General features: G+C 36.5%; 1 pseudogene; it reads left to right on the top strand.

Annotated features, from left to right (window-relative positions):
* Nucleotides 1-295: 295 nt before the first annotated feature.
* Nucleotides 296-4423, top strand: LOC100735095 (centrosomal protein of 57 kDa-like; annotated as a pseudogene).
* The last annotated feature ends 9332 nt before the right edge of the window (nucleotides 4424-13755 follow it).

A 13755-nucleotide genomic window follows, 5' to 3' on the forward strand; every position in this document is an offset into this window, starting at 1 on the left:
TTTTAAAATTTGTCATGAGGCATTGTCCTTTCCTCATATGCTCTGAGCATGGGCATCTCCATGTGCGTACAGTGTCACTCCAGCAGCCGTATCTCTGCCCTTTGCATCTGAGGCTCCTCTTAGGATTGCCCCTGATGGGTGACTAAAATCTTGAAAGACAGCTGGAGAGCCCAAAGCAAACCCACTCAGCAGAGGCCCATACTGAGGAACCAGAGAGACAGCAGAAGCTCCAGAGTCTGTGGCTTCTGATTTTCATTTCTTGAATGTCTTAGCTGACCATCAAATCTAGTGAAAATATGGCTCTTCATTTCCATATGTATTATATCCACCTGATAAACCTTTCCTTAAGAGTGAACTATGTCTCTCCTCAAGCAAGACTACCCTTGCCTATTCAGGAAGCAATGGCTGAGTTCAAAAGTATTTGGCAGTATTCTGCACACCCTGAACTGTTCTCCTCCGCCCTGTTGCCTTGGAGCCAGCTAACTATGGACTGGAACTTCTACAAACCCCATGTTTTCTGCTCTGAAAAATCTTCAAGCTAAAATTTGATGCTTGGAACATAAGAGGATTCAAGCAGAAGAAAGTGTGAAAACTTTGAGGAGAGAAACAATTCAATATATATTTTTTAAAAGGACTAGATGAGCAGATACAAGAAATGGAGAATTAAAAGAATGAGGAATCAAAACAATCAGAAACTGGCTTCTCAGTTGCTAGCTGTGGAAAATTAATGTAATCTTTTAGAAAAACAATCGGAACACATGTGGATTATGATAAAGCACCCAGAAATGGAGAGAACATCTGTCTTAGAGAAACACATGACTCTAAGAAGAGAACAACATGATTAAACATACGTTCTGTGCCAACTTGTAAAACTAGACCTTGTTGAACAAAAATATAACAAATTTACCAAGGTTCAAACCCTTGCAGAAAAAAAAAATACCAGAAATGGAAACAAAATCTCATGATGAAAAACAGGAAAAGAATGTATCCAAGCTAAGGCAGCTGAGTTTCAGACTGATCTAGAAACAAAAAGACTTATCATTGAATCATTGAAGCTAAAACAGCTTTACATGCTCTCACTGCATGAAACCTTAAAAAACAAAGTCATAGCCACCAGAAAAGAAAGGGCCTGGGAATATTTTGGTGCACAATATCTTTATAGATTATGCTTGCATGATACGCCATTCATGGCTGGAAAGTCCATTGGTCTTAGCCATGTCATGTTATGGTAGCCGACGTTCAGCATGTCTTGCACTTAATACAACAACACGGTACAGATTTGTATGATGATTGAGTGGTTAAAAACTTTCCTTTGATGAAATAAGTATCCTCACAAGGTAGTAGAAGTGAGAAGTTAGTAACTCCTCCATCTTCAATAGCAGCAATTTTTAACAGATTTTACAGGATGAGTTTGGCCAGATGAACTCTGATCATCAACAGCTTGCAGAATTTAAATGGGAGTCACCAAACACTGAATTGCAAGATAATGCCAAGTGTGGATAGGAGGCATTAGTGGAAAGGATGAAGCAAAAGCCACCAAATAACTCAAGTTTAAAAATATCGAGCACAGCTGGAGAAACAAGCTAGAGAAGCAGGAGAAAGTTGGAGGTACAAAAAGATTCTGGACAAGGAGGGAAACAACAGCGACTGGTCTGTTGCTCTGTTTGTTTGTTTTGGTTTTTGTCTTTTTCATTTTTATCGGTACCGGGGATCAAACTCACGACCGCCTGCTTGCAAGGCAGGTGCTTATGCCGCTGAGCTAAACCTCCAGCCCTGGTCTGTTGCTCTGGAGTCACAGGGATGGGGAGAAACAAGCCGAAACCTTGAGAAACAAACAGGAAAAACTTCAAGTCATTCAAGGACTTGAAAATCATACAAAATTTACTACAAAGCAGTAAAGTGTGCTGGGATTACTGACAGCTCACACCAAGACATAAATTTGATTCAGATAATCTATGCCTCATCGATAGGTTATAGACAATTTATTTTCCAAGTCTCATATTCACTTATGTGGAAATTAATTAATAGCAGGTGCTAAGGGTGTAGGCTTCATTACACAGGTTAAATCATGTTCCTAAATGGAAACAGGGAGTTTTAAGACTTGAATGCACTGTACTGGTATGTTGCATTTTGTAAACAAATTACAAATTTTTTACTTGTGGGTGTGATTTTTTAAAATCTATCTAAATTAGATTTAAATTTTCAAAATACAAGGCTGCCCAACAGGTGGCGTTTGCTTGAAAAGTCTCATTTTTAAATATTCCCTGGCATCAAGTGCCCACTTCCCACTCTTGCACCACTATTAAAAATACTTTGACTATTGACAGGTGTTTTCTATATTTAAATATTTGTATATGTACATGTATATATATATATATATATATATATATATATATGGATTTTTATTTGCTTTCTTGGTATTTTAATCAGTTTGATTAGTATTAAATGCATTTCTATTGCTTTTTCAAGTCAATGTTTAAAATTTTTAAAGATGTAAGTAACCACTTACCTATAAAATTTAAATGCATTTTAAAAAGTATAGATTGTTATTCAAATAAGTAAGATTTTGTCAAAAAGAGAGAGACAGAAGAGAGCCACTGTGAAGCATGCACATTTGCAGTTCTTCGATACCTGTTTGTAATCAGGTTATTTGGTCATGGCATTGTGGTTTTAATTTTGAAACAGAGAACCCCTTGAATATCTGTTCTTGTATAGAATATGAGTTCAATTAAGAATTTTAGACATATAATTGTTGTATTAATATAAACCTGATACATTAATTTTTAACACTTTAAGTTTTTACAAATTTCTCACTGAAATCAATAAAGCCGCTTTTTAAGGAAAAAAATACAAAGGATCGGTAATATTTTTCAAACTAATGTGCTCATAGAATTTCCTTTTTTGAATGACATTTAATGAACAATATTCCAAAAAGTACACATTGCAATTCCAGAAGTTAAATAACAACTGTGGTAATTACTATTGTAGTTAAAATATGTGCCTTAAAACTAGAATATCTGGGTTTGAATCCTGATTCTGTTTTGTTTGTTGTTTGTTTGTTTGCCAGTGTGATACCCCTGCCCTGTGTTGAGTTTATCTCTCAAAACGAAGTGACAAAAATTTGATGGTTGTGGGTAAAAAGACTAAACGTGTTAAGTACATAAAACAATGTCTTCTACGTACTGTCAAAGAGTTAACCACTAATATTAGTTTTTTAAAATTGTCTAAGTGAGAACCACATGGCAGAGATCATGTTGCATTATTGGTCTTGACAGAGTGGAATTTAGGGTCTATCAACTGCTCATCAATCCAGCAAAAACATGGCAATGGAATTGTATGAGATGCTGTACTTGTAACTTCTGCCACTGGAATGCATAGTTAAATCATAAATTCCTTGAGGGCAGAGACCAAATCTGCTGTCAGTTGTGAGGGTTAGAGGTGAATGTTGATGTCCCATGTTTCTATTAGCATGAGGGAATCCAGGCGCTTTGAAGGAAATCTGAAAAGGATCATGAGCCAAGATGGTCCATGCCCTGACAGAGACTAAGATGTGTCAGCAACAGATGGCAGAAGGCTGTTTTTAACAGAGTTTTATTTGAGAGGTGTGTTTAGTGTTTTCAAGATACCATTCAGCAGACCTCCACCTCAGAGGACAGCAGGGACCAACCATAGGGTTAGGAAACCAGAGGTACTACAATCATGCAGCATCCATGAGGACCAAAGTCAGATCCTGCTCTGTTACTTAAATTCTTGATTTTCCTGCAACTAATTTGGTAAGGGCTTGAGGGTTACGTGGCTATCCTCCACAGTGCTCAGCACGTACTTGCACATCATAGGTTTTCTTTTAACAACTATGTTCTTCTAACCATGTAGTATTATCAAAAAATGTAACCACAATGTAAAACTGACACACTCACTTTCCTACTCTAGGTGCAAAAGGCAGATAGATAAGCAGAACAAAAAATGGTACATGCATAAGACAGAAAGAAAGATCTTTCTGTTAGGCATAACAAAATTTAGTACAACTAGAAATACGCTCGATAGCTCAAAGAATAGAGACAGTATTCTCTTTCCAGGACTTCTTCAAGGGTTAACTCTGTGAGCAAAAGTCTCTGAAAACGTGCTACCAATGCCATTTAAATTCAAAGTCTCACCAGGGTCGCCTGCTGCATTGTGTACTGCTATTTTTAGCCCACATTCATGCTGCTCTGGATCAGAGTAGGGGCCATCTGTGGCAACAGGAATGAAGTGCTTGCAGCTAGACACATTTTGGTGAATAATTGCTTGTGCTATAATATGCAGTCAGGGCCAGCTCCATTCCACATACCAAACGCTAAGCCTTCCAGGAAGTAAACATGGGCCGGTCCACAGTGGCAGCTTGTGGCTTCCAGCACTAATGACACTTGGCATTGCTGCCCGGTGATCAAGAATTAATTGACTTGTTGTGAACTCTGTTAAAAGTCAGCACCAAGGCTGATGTTATACAATGCAGTTACATTTTTAAAAGTACTCCATGATCATTAATTATTGTCTTCCATCATTGTGAAGAGGTAAAAATAATTTTTCCTCGTAATTTTACTGTTGTCATTGAAACTGTACTTCTGAATCCTAGACTTTTTTCTGAATAAAAAGTCTCTGTCACAAATCCTATGCCCTAAAAACTACAATTAGTAAAACATCTGCTGTTTATTTACTTATAACTGATTTATAAAGCAAATATCAGGTGTTTCGTTTCTCTTATTTCTTTATAATTCAATGGTATCAGAACCCAGACAAATTTAACCTCCTGTATCAGTCTTAAAGACAATAAGATACGTTATCCCTAAATTTCAATCCAATTATAAAGAGAGAATAGTTATTTCTATTCTTTAATAAAAATTATATACTTAAACAAATTAAATGAATTTGCAGAAAATATTAGAACCATTATATATGGCATTTGCTGAGGTTTTTCATTATAAAAATATTATATACATGTGACAAATTTGGAGAAAAAATGTAACTTTAACATTTAGATATATAGTCTTCCTTTAACCAGTGCAATTATATTTATATTATATATAACCTTTTGAACTTGACTTGTTATTTGCTATTTTGTGTTGTTCTTGACAGGCTTAAACATTCTCAGAAAAAACCGACATAAACAACTCAATTATTTTTAATACAGATATATCATGATATATTTATCCAATGTCTTATATTAAACAACTAGATTTAGTATTTTTTACTAAACTTTTTATAGTTTGCATAACGTCACAGTGCATACTTCATAGAAATGCTTTTAAATATGCTTCTGGCTTCTCTTTAGAATGTATTTCAAAATTAAAGTTATTATGTCAAAGAGATATTCATTTTTATCTGTGATGCATGTTTTTGAATTTCTAAGATCACAATTCATTTTTTATTTAAGTTTATTTCTAAATCACTGGTGAATGTTTCAAATAATTTCAGCTTAATATCTGTCTTTGACATAAAGAGGTTTTAATTTTTATGTAGTGAATTCCATATAACTTTTTCAGTGTAATTTTGCTTTAGCTCTCATGATTGCATCTTTATTTTTGCTTCTCCATGCTGTGGCTAAAGTAAGATGCTATACAACCGAAAGTTAAAACATATGTCACCGATTTTGGTATCCAGACATAGACACAGAATGTTAGTAAGAAAAAAGAAAAAAGACCTAAATTAATGTAGCAAAGCACTTACAAAAATGTTGCTGCAGTAGCATGAAATGTGGGAAGGAATTTAAATGCAGTCATGATTTTAACTAATAGATTTTCTTGTTTGGATATTGAAAAGACTTCTTCTAGATGCCTATGACAAAACAGGAAAGGAGCAGGTAAGTTTAAAGAAAAAGAACATGTGGTCAAGTTTCAAACAGAATTTAAAGAAAATATAAAAGAGATAGGACTTCTTTGGTTCATGAGGGTCCTCAGACAGCAAAAGACTACTAAATAAGAAATGACTTCAGGACAAAGATCAAATCAAGAGTACTTCCATTAAATCTGCCCACTAAGTTAAGTCCCCTAATGTATGTGATTATTAAGGACTCAGAAGTGCTTCACAGACACTCTCAACTATTTAAGAGAGCTTCTAGGAATCAAAGATACTGTCCCACTGTACTCAAAGTCTTAACCTAAGTTAGAGTACTATCTCAAAAATTTGATCATGCTTTTTTTGTCACATTGAGTTAATGTGAGTAGAGGCATAATTGGAAACTCCCAAAGATTTTGAGACAGCACCATTAGTAGACACACTGTCTCCATCACCTGAGAAGTTTAGAGACAATGTACAATTAAAACAGACCTGGGAAACTCAACCCAATGGCAAATGCTAGGCTGAGAAAAATATGCCACTGTAAAATATAGACAACTTTTATGGAAAAACAAACACTGCCTCAGTGCTCAGAGCCTTGAGAGTGCTGTAAAAATTTTAGATAATAACAGTCAAGTAGAAGGAAATGACCCTAACAGAAGGCCTAGCAACCTGTGCTCACTATTGCAGAATTGCTTTATAAATTTATCTATCTAGGTATGCAGAGAGGTAGATATGATCCATAATAATATCTGTATCATTAGAGAATTAAATAATAATAAGATTGGCAAAATTAATTTACTTCTTTTAACTTCACTTATATCAGTATAAAACAAAAGTCTTTTGAATTAATGATGAGAAAATTCCTCTGTTATGCAAAGGTCCCAATAATTGAACACTCTCAACAGTTTAGCAATGTGACTTGAAGTCTCATTTCAGGTAGTAACATTTTACTGACTACACCTGAACCAATTTGTGCAAGATACTGTTCTGTTCACGAAAGATTATATATTTCATAAGAGATTAAATTTTCTACACTACCACTACACCGTAACCCCATGGAACTCTATCATTATTTTGACTCCGAAGTGGATATGTTGAACAAATTTCAAATCTTATTCTGTTTGTGGGCTGGAAGATATTTGCCTGTAATATGCAAGAATATTACACTAATTATACACATGCCACTTAACATGACATAATGGGGGTTTAAAATTATTTTTATGGAAATGTATTTTAAAAATCCAACGTATGCTACATATTTCCTCATCTTGTGAACAATGTATGACAATTGCATTATTCAATTTTCTGTTATTATGACAAAATACCTTTAATAATAAATTTAAAAGAAAGGAATGTTGATTTTCACTTAAAAGTTTTGAAGGTTCTAATCATAATGCATTGGCCTATTTCTCTGGAGGGGCAGCACACCATAGGAAGGGGCATAGCAGATCATACCCACTCACCTCATGTTCAGACATGCACAGTCAGGAAGGGGAGTGTATTCAGGATGGTGAAACACAGCACTCAGCTTCTCCACAGAGAACCAAAGTTATGAATAGACAGCTGCATTTTGAGTCAAATGACTAGGGGAAATTGGAAATCAGCAGAAGCAAGACAAAAATCTTATAAGATCAGAGATCTAAGACAATTGTATAGTAAGAGAAACAAAATATTCTAGTACTTGCTTTTCTAGCCTCAAAGCTGAACAAAGGAAAATCTTTCCACTTTACAGGACTGCAAGTGAGAGTCCTTGCAAACTATCACTACATGGTACTAGCAGTCCTAATCACTAGGAAGTTTCACACTCTATTTGATTTTGTAGTCTAAAATGGTAAGTAACCTGAAATCTGTATAATAACTTTGCTTTCAAAAAGGACTTCACAGGGCCTGGTATACAGCTCAGCAACAGAGCACCTGCTTAGCAAGCATGAGGTCCTGAGTTCAGTTTCCGGTACAAAAAAAAAAAAAAAAAAAAAAAAAGACTTCACATCATCTCTCAGTGAACTCCCTATATGCTACAAGAAGCCATCTGGAGAAACAATCTATTATCTGTTACTGAGCCCTCAACCTTTGCATATTCTCATTTATTTATTTCGTTGCACTGGCTAGCAGGCAGCTGATCCCCATGAATCATGCTGGTCTCAGCAGAATGACTCTGACTCAGACTTCCTGCATGTCCTGTGCACTGGGTCACAAAGGGACCAGGAGGTCAGGGAGATTGCTCACTGAGGTGGTGGACAAAGTCAGTCAGTCACATGTGAACTCACACAAGTCCCAGGACTATAAATGGTATGGTCACTTGTGTGGTTTCCAGCATCTCTCACCCCAGCACTGAGCATGAGCAGAGAGTGCACTCCCTGGTTCCTCTGCTGCCCCTCCCACAGGGCTGTGCTAGGATGGCCTCACGCAGCACCCTTCCAGCTATCACCATTCCTCTAGGGCATGTACGGTAAGGAGATCTGGAGAGAAATGTGGTCCAACGCCAGCTGAGTTCTACCATCACTCAATCCCAGGGCATTCAACTAATGAAGTTGAGGGAATGAAGCTCCAGCCATCACATACATCACAGTCAGGAAGGCTTCAAGAGGAATTGGGCCCAGCTCCAGTAGTGTTCCACTCTGGCATGTGCTTTGGCAGATATTACAGCTGAGTTAGGGGCAAAAAGCCCTGGCCGTCATTTAGTTTGGTTCCATGTGGCTTAGCGGGAGAGATCTGAGGTGGTATCCTGGGAAAAGGGGAGCACAATACCAATGAGAGAGAAGCATTACAAATCCTGTTGCTATCACAATGATGCAAGCGTCCAATGTAAGTCACCCTCACACCATGTCTGATCACACACCAATGATAAGACTGGGTGTTAGCACAATGAGGAGGGGGGTAACAGTGATTCCTGCTCTCTCCTCTCCTGTGAACCATTTGAATCCACACCACTGTCTGGTTAGAGGAAATGTGTTTCTGGCTCCTTACTCTTACACTGTCAGATAAGTAAGTAACAGAGCTAGGGCTAGGGGTTTAGCTCAGTGGCACAAGTGCCTGCCTAGTGAGTGTGAGGTCATGAGTTCGATCTCCAGTACAAAAAAAAAAAAAGAAAGAAAGAAAGAATGAAAGAAAAAAGAAAAGAAACAAGTAACACAGCCATTTTCAATGGGGTCCAAGGAAACCTCTATCACCTGACAAGGACTACCACTCCCATTGGAGGACTAACTGCATCGGGAACCCTACACATCTTTGAGTACATGAAACCTGCTTGAATGGCTAAAGTGTAGTCACTCTTGCATGATCTGCATAGAAAGTGGGTGTTTCTGATTCTAACAGACAATGACCTGCACCCAGACTCACTAATCATAGCAAAAGAAGCCATCAGGAGACTATACTATACTAGAAAATAAAGCCAATACCCAAGATACATCTTCAGGAGAAAGCCACTTAACTAAAAAAGCAGCCCCGTTCTTCCCTGCCTCTTGTCTAATAGTATCCCTTCTACTTTCCTGTCATCTTTCTTAGATTGTACATGTTAGCGAGAACAAGTTATATTTGTCTTTGAGTTTTGTTTATTTTGTTCTAAATGATGACTTTCAAATTCACCTCTTAAATTCTTTTTTATGGTGGAATGATACCCCATTATATACTCTGTAAAGCCATCTACTCCATCTAGTCTTCTTGATACCTCTGTATCTAGGAAATGAAAGCAGAAGATCAAAAACATGATGATCCACAAACTAATTGGTTTTATTTTAGGATGGATGGACGGTCCCTTCGGTAAATAAAATATGGTACCCAAATAGATACAGAGCAAATGTTTGATAAAATTTAACACACAGTAGTGCTAAAACCTGCAAATAAATTAAGAATAGAGAGTTCATATGCCAATACAATAATCACCTCACACTAAAACGTTTCCTCTAAGATCTTGAACAAGTATGTCTAGTTTCATTGTTCTCATCCAGTGAACTACTAGAAGTTAAAACCAGAATAATTAAGCAACATAAAGAAAGAAAAGGCAGGGGCTGGGGATTTAGCTCAGCAACATAAGCACCTGCCTTGCAAGCAGGCGGTTGTGAGTTCGATCTCCGGTACAGATAAAAAGAAAAAGAAAAGGCATACAAATAGGGAAGAATCAAATGACCCTTATTTGTATGCTTCTTTACTTTAAAAACCTTAAGACTCAACAAGATTATTAGAAATGATAAATTAGTATAAAAACAGATACAAAATTAACATAAAATCAGTAGCTTTTCTACACAGCAATAGCAAAATTTTTGACAAGGAAATCATGGAAGAAAAGTCATCTAAGGATAAACTTAACATGGAAGGTAAAAAACCTTTACACTGAAAACTACAAAACAATGCTAAAGGAAGTTGAAGTCATTATAGATGGCAAAAGCTTCCATGTTCGTGGAGAGGAAGAATTAATTTGACTAGTAATAGTCTGCTCTACTCAGAAACACTCCTATACAAAGCAACCATAAAATTAACATGAAAAGTTCAACTAGCCCCAGAAATCTTGAACAAAGAGAGCAAAGGTAGAGGCATTACACTACCTAATTTCAAAATTTACCACAGAGTCACAATAACAGAACAGTGTGGTATTAGAATAAAAGCAAACGCAGATTAATGAAACAAAACAGAGAACCCAGAAATAAACCTTCTGACTTACTGTCAAATTCTTCCAGGCAAAGATGCCAAAATCATAAAATGAGAAAGGAAATATCTTCAACAAACAAGGCTAGGAGAACTGGTTATCCAGTTGGAGCAGATCCCTATCTCTTACCCTATATAGAAATCAACTCAAAATAGACCAAAGATTTTACTCTAAGATCTCAAACTCTGAAACTAATAAAGGACAATACATTAGAAAAGCCTCACTATGATTGGGTGTTAGAGAAATGCAAATCAAAGTTAGCCTAGTTAGAATAGCTATTATTAAAAAGTAACAAATACTAGTAAGAAGGTGGGTTAAAATAAAGTCTTATACACTATTGGTGGGAATATAAATTCCTAAAGCCACTAAGGAAAACATTACAGAGTTTCCTTCAAAAACTACCACCTGATCCAGTTATCCTACTTGTTATGCCTAGTGTGTAGATATCCCCCAAAGCCTCGTGCATTCAGAGGTGGGGCTTTCCAGAGGTGGTTGGAAACAGGGTGTGCGAGTGTGGGTTAAGGGAGATGCTGGGATTAAGTATGTGTGTGTGGTACTGGGTTAGCCCACTAGTTGTTTATTATAGTTCTACATGTGAATAATCGGAAGCCCCACCCTGGGTTTAGGATGCACCACCCAAAAGGCTTGTTAGCCTGGATGGAATGAAAGGGAAAGGTGGGCTCACTGCTTGCTGACTTCTGCCTGCCACAACATGGACTGTTTCTCCTCTATGATGCCTCTCTGCCATCCTGCACTGCCTTGTAGCCAGCGAACTGTGGAAGCAACCTCTATAAACTGTGAACCACAATAAATCTTTCCTCCTTTAACTTGTAGGTATTTGCTATTTTGTGTAGGCAATGAAAAAATAACTAAGGTCATACCACTGGGTATATATCCATAGAAAATTGAGTTAGCATACAAAAGTGATACTGGCATGCTCATGTGTATTGTGGCACTATTTATGAAACCTAAGAAGTGGAATCAGCCTGGGTGCCCATCAATAGATGAATGTATGAGGAAAATATCTATCTATCTATCTATCTATCTATCTATCTATCTATCTATCTATCTAATTCAGCCATAAAAAATAAAATCCAAATATTTGCAGCAAAATGGATAGAGCCAGAAGACATTATGTTAAACAAAATAAGCCAAATACACAGACATATATCATATGTTGTTTCCCAAGTATGGAAAAATAAAATCCATCTGAAAGTAGAGTAGGTTAGACCGATGATTACCAGGGTCTGAGAACTGGGAAGGTTTCAGAGGTAAGGAGAATTAGTGTGGAAGAAAGGTTGAACACTGCGCGTACATATGTAGAAACATTACACTGAACCTTAATATGTACAATTAAAGTGGGTCAATAAAAATTTTACAATAAAAACAGGAAGAAGAAAAAAAAAAAAAAGGTAAAATTCCACAATCCCTTCCAGGGTGCATCTCCAGGGAGCCAGAGAGCTGCTTTCAAGTCCTCATCTCATGTAGTGTCCACCTCCAACAGCGACACCCTGAAGACTAAGACTTTAACGCATGGGCTTTGAGGTAATATTCAGGATTCAAATACTGTACAAACTTCGCTTCATAATTCAAGGTCAGAAATTAGTGTGCTGTTACAGTAAAGTATTTGAAGCTTGCTGGTTCATTAAATGACCCACAAGCCTAGCAGCGTTTCATTTTCTGTGTGCCTCTAAGACTGACTCTGCTTTTCTCCAGTGTGGGCAAAGTGTACTGAGCTGTTTATTCCGATTCTGCAATCCACTGGGGTGTTTCCGTGACTCCTTTTTCTGACTAGCATCCTGACTTGCCACTGTTAGTCTTTTCACCACTCTTCCATCTGTCATCAGTCCTCACTTTCTCTCTTCCGAACTCTCCCTCCACCTCCAGGCTTTCTGTACCTTTACTAGGAAGGTACAGATCACTCATTTTCTCTAGATTAGATTTGTAAATCAGATGAGGGAAATCACTGGAGTTGTCCCATTTTGTGTATTTCTCACATACTGATGTATCTGTTTTCTGTGCACCTCTTCATTTCAAACTGTTGATTTTGTTAAGACATTTATCTTTGAACAAGTTAGTCATGTTATTTGTAACACATATAACAAAAAGACAGCTTAAAATTTAAGAAACACAATATCATTCACTATAGAAAGAAACTTATAAAAGGAATTTCTATTTGGCATTCCATTCAGAAATGTTTAATTATGGAGATATAAACAGTAGTCCCTCTTTTAATAGGAGCTACATTAAAATAGATCAATGTATTTTAATACATTAAAATACATAGTGTATTAATACATTAATCTCAGTGCATTTTGGAGAATAAATTAGTATCAAGAAAATATATTAATGTCAAAATGCTTTAAGACAGTGGTCTTCAAAGTGTGATTCTGACATTTTGTGAAAAATGCCAGTTTTTGAACTCTATCCTAAATTTCTGGATTTGCAGGGGAAAGCTCAAGAATATTTGTCTTACCAAGAAGTAAATGACATTGCTGTACATTGCATCTTAAAAGCTATTATTAATATTCTAACAAATTTATCAATTAAGGTCCTGTGTGCATCTGATTATCAAGTTATTTTTTCATCTGAACTAAGATTTATTTTATAATGTGAATTCTCTCTAATATCACATTTTGTGGTGTTTTTAATATCTTTTTAAAGACTCCTAGCCTATAAATAGTGTCACATAGTGGTTACTATAATTAAGACGTAAGATTTACAGTCATGGGCTTTTCTAGTTCTTACTGTAACTAGAGCCAGCATTTTGGAATTGCCAATAAAAAGAATACAAATGGAGTCCTGAATAATTAATGTTCTCTTCATTTTTCATTTTCCATTACTTTTACTAATCATAGTTCAGACAAGTCACTTGGGATGTTATGGCTAAGGAGTCCTGGTATTCAGTGCGTGACAGAGACGTCTGCAGCAGCAGGCTGCTCCACCGGCACAGCCTGTCAGCTTGATGGAGGGGCTCTAGTTCTAATTCCTTCCTTCTTAATAAAAAAGGTGTGAGTTGTCTCTAGGCCTTGAGTTTATCAATCTCCCAGGGAGTCACTCCACTTACACTTACAAGAGAAATTCTGTACTAAATAGAATGACAAATTATTAGTTGATGATGTAAGATATTTCTATTTTCAATTATCACTATTAAAGTCTTTCTTCAAAGCACACTCTGGTAGTAGGTCTCTTTGGAAACCAAAACAGTGATCAGAAGCCTTTTTATCTTATTGTTTTGATGGACTGATTTTTAAATGATTAATGTTTATTACTAACTTATCAGGAAAGTGCGTATTTTC

Source organism: Cavia porcellus, unplaced genomic scaffold (assembly GCF_034190915.1).
Source record: "Cavia porcellus strain 051 isolate PalLab524CR breed Dunkin Hartley unplaced genomic scaffold, mCavPor4.1 scaffold_2, whole genome shotgun sequence".
In the NCBI taxonomy this organism is placed as follows: Eukaryota; Metazoa; Chordata; class Mammalia; order Rodentia; family Caviidae; genus Cavia; species Cavia porcellus.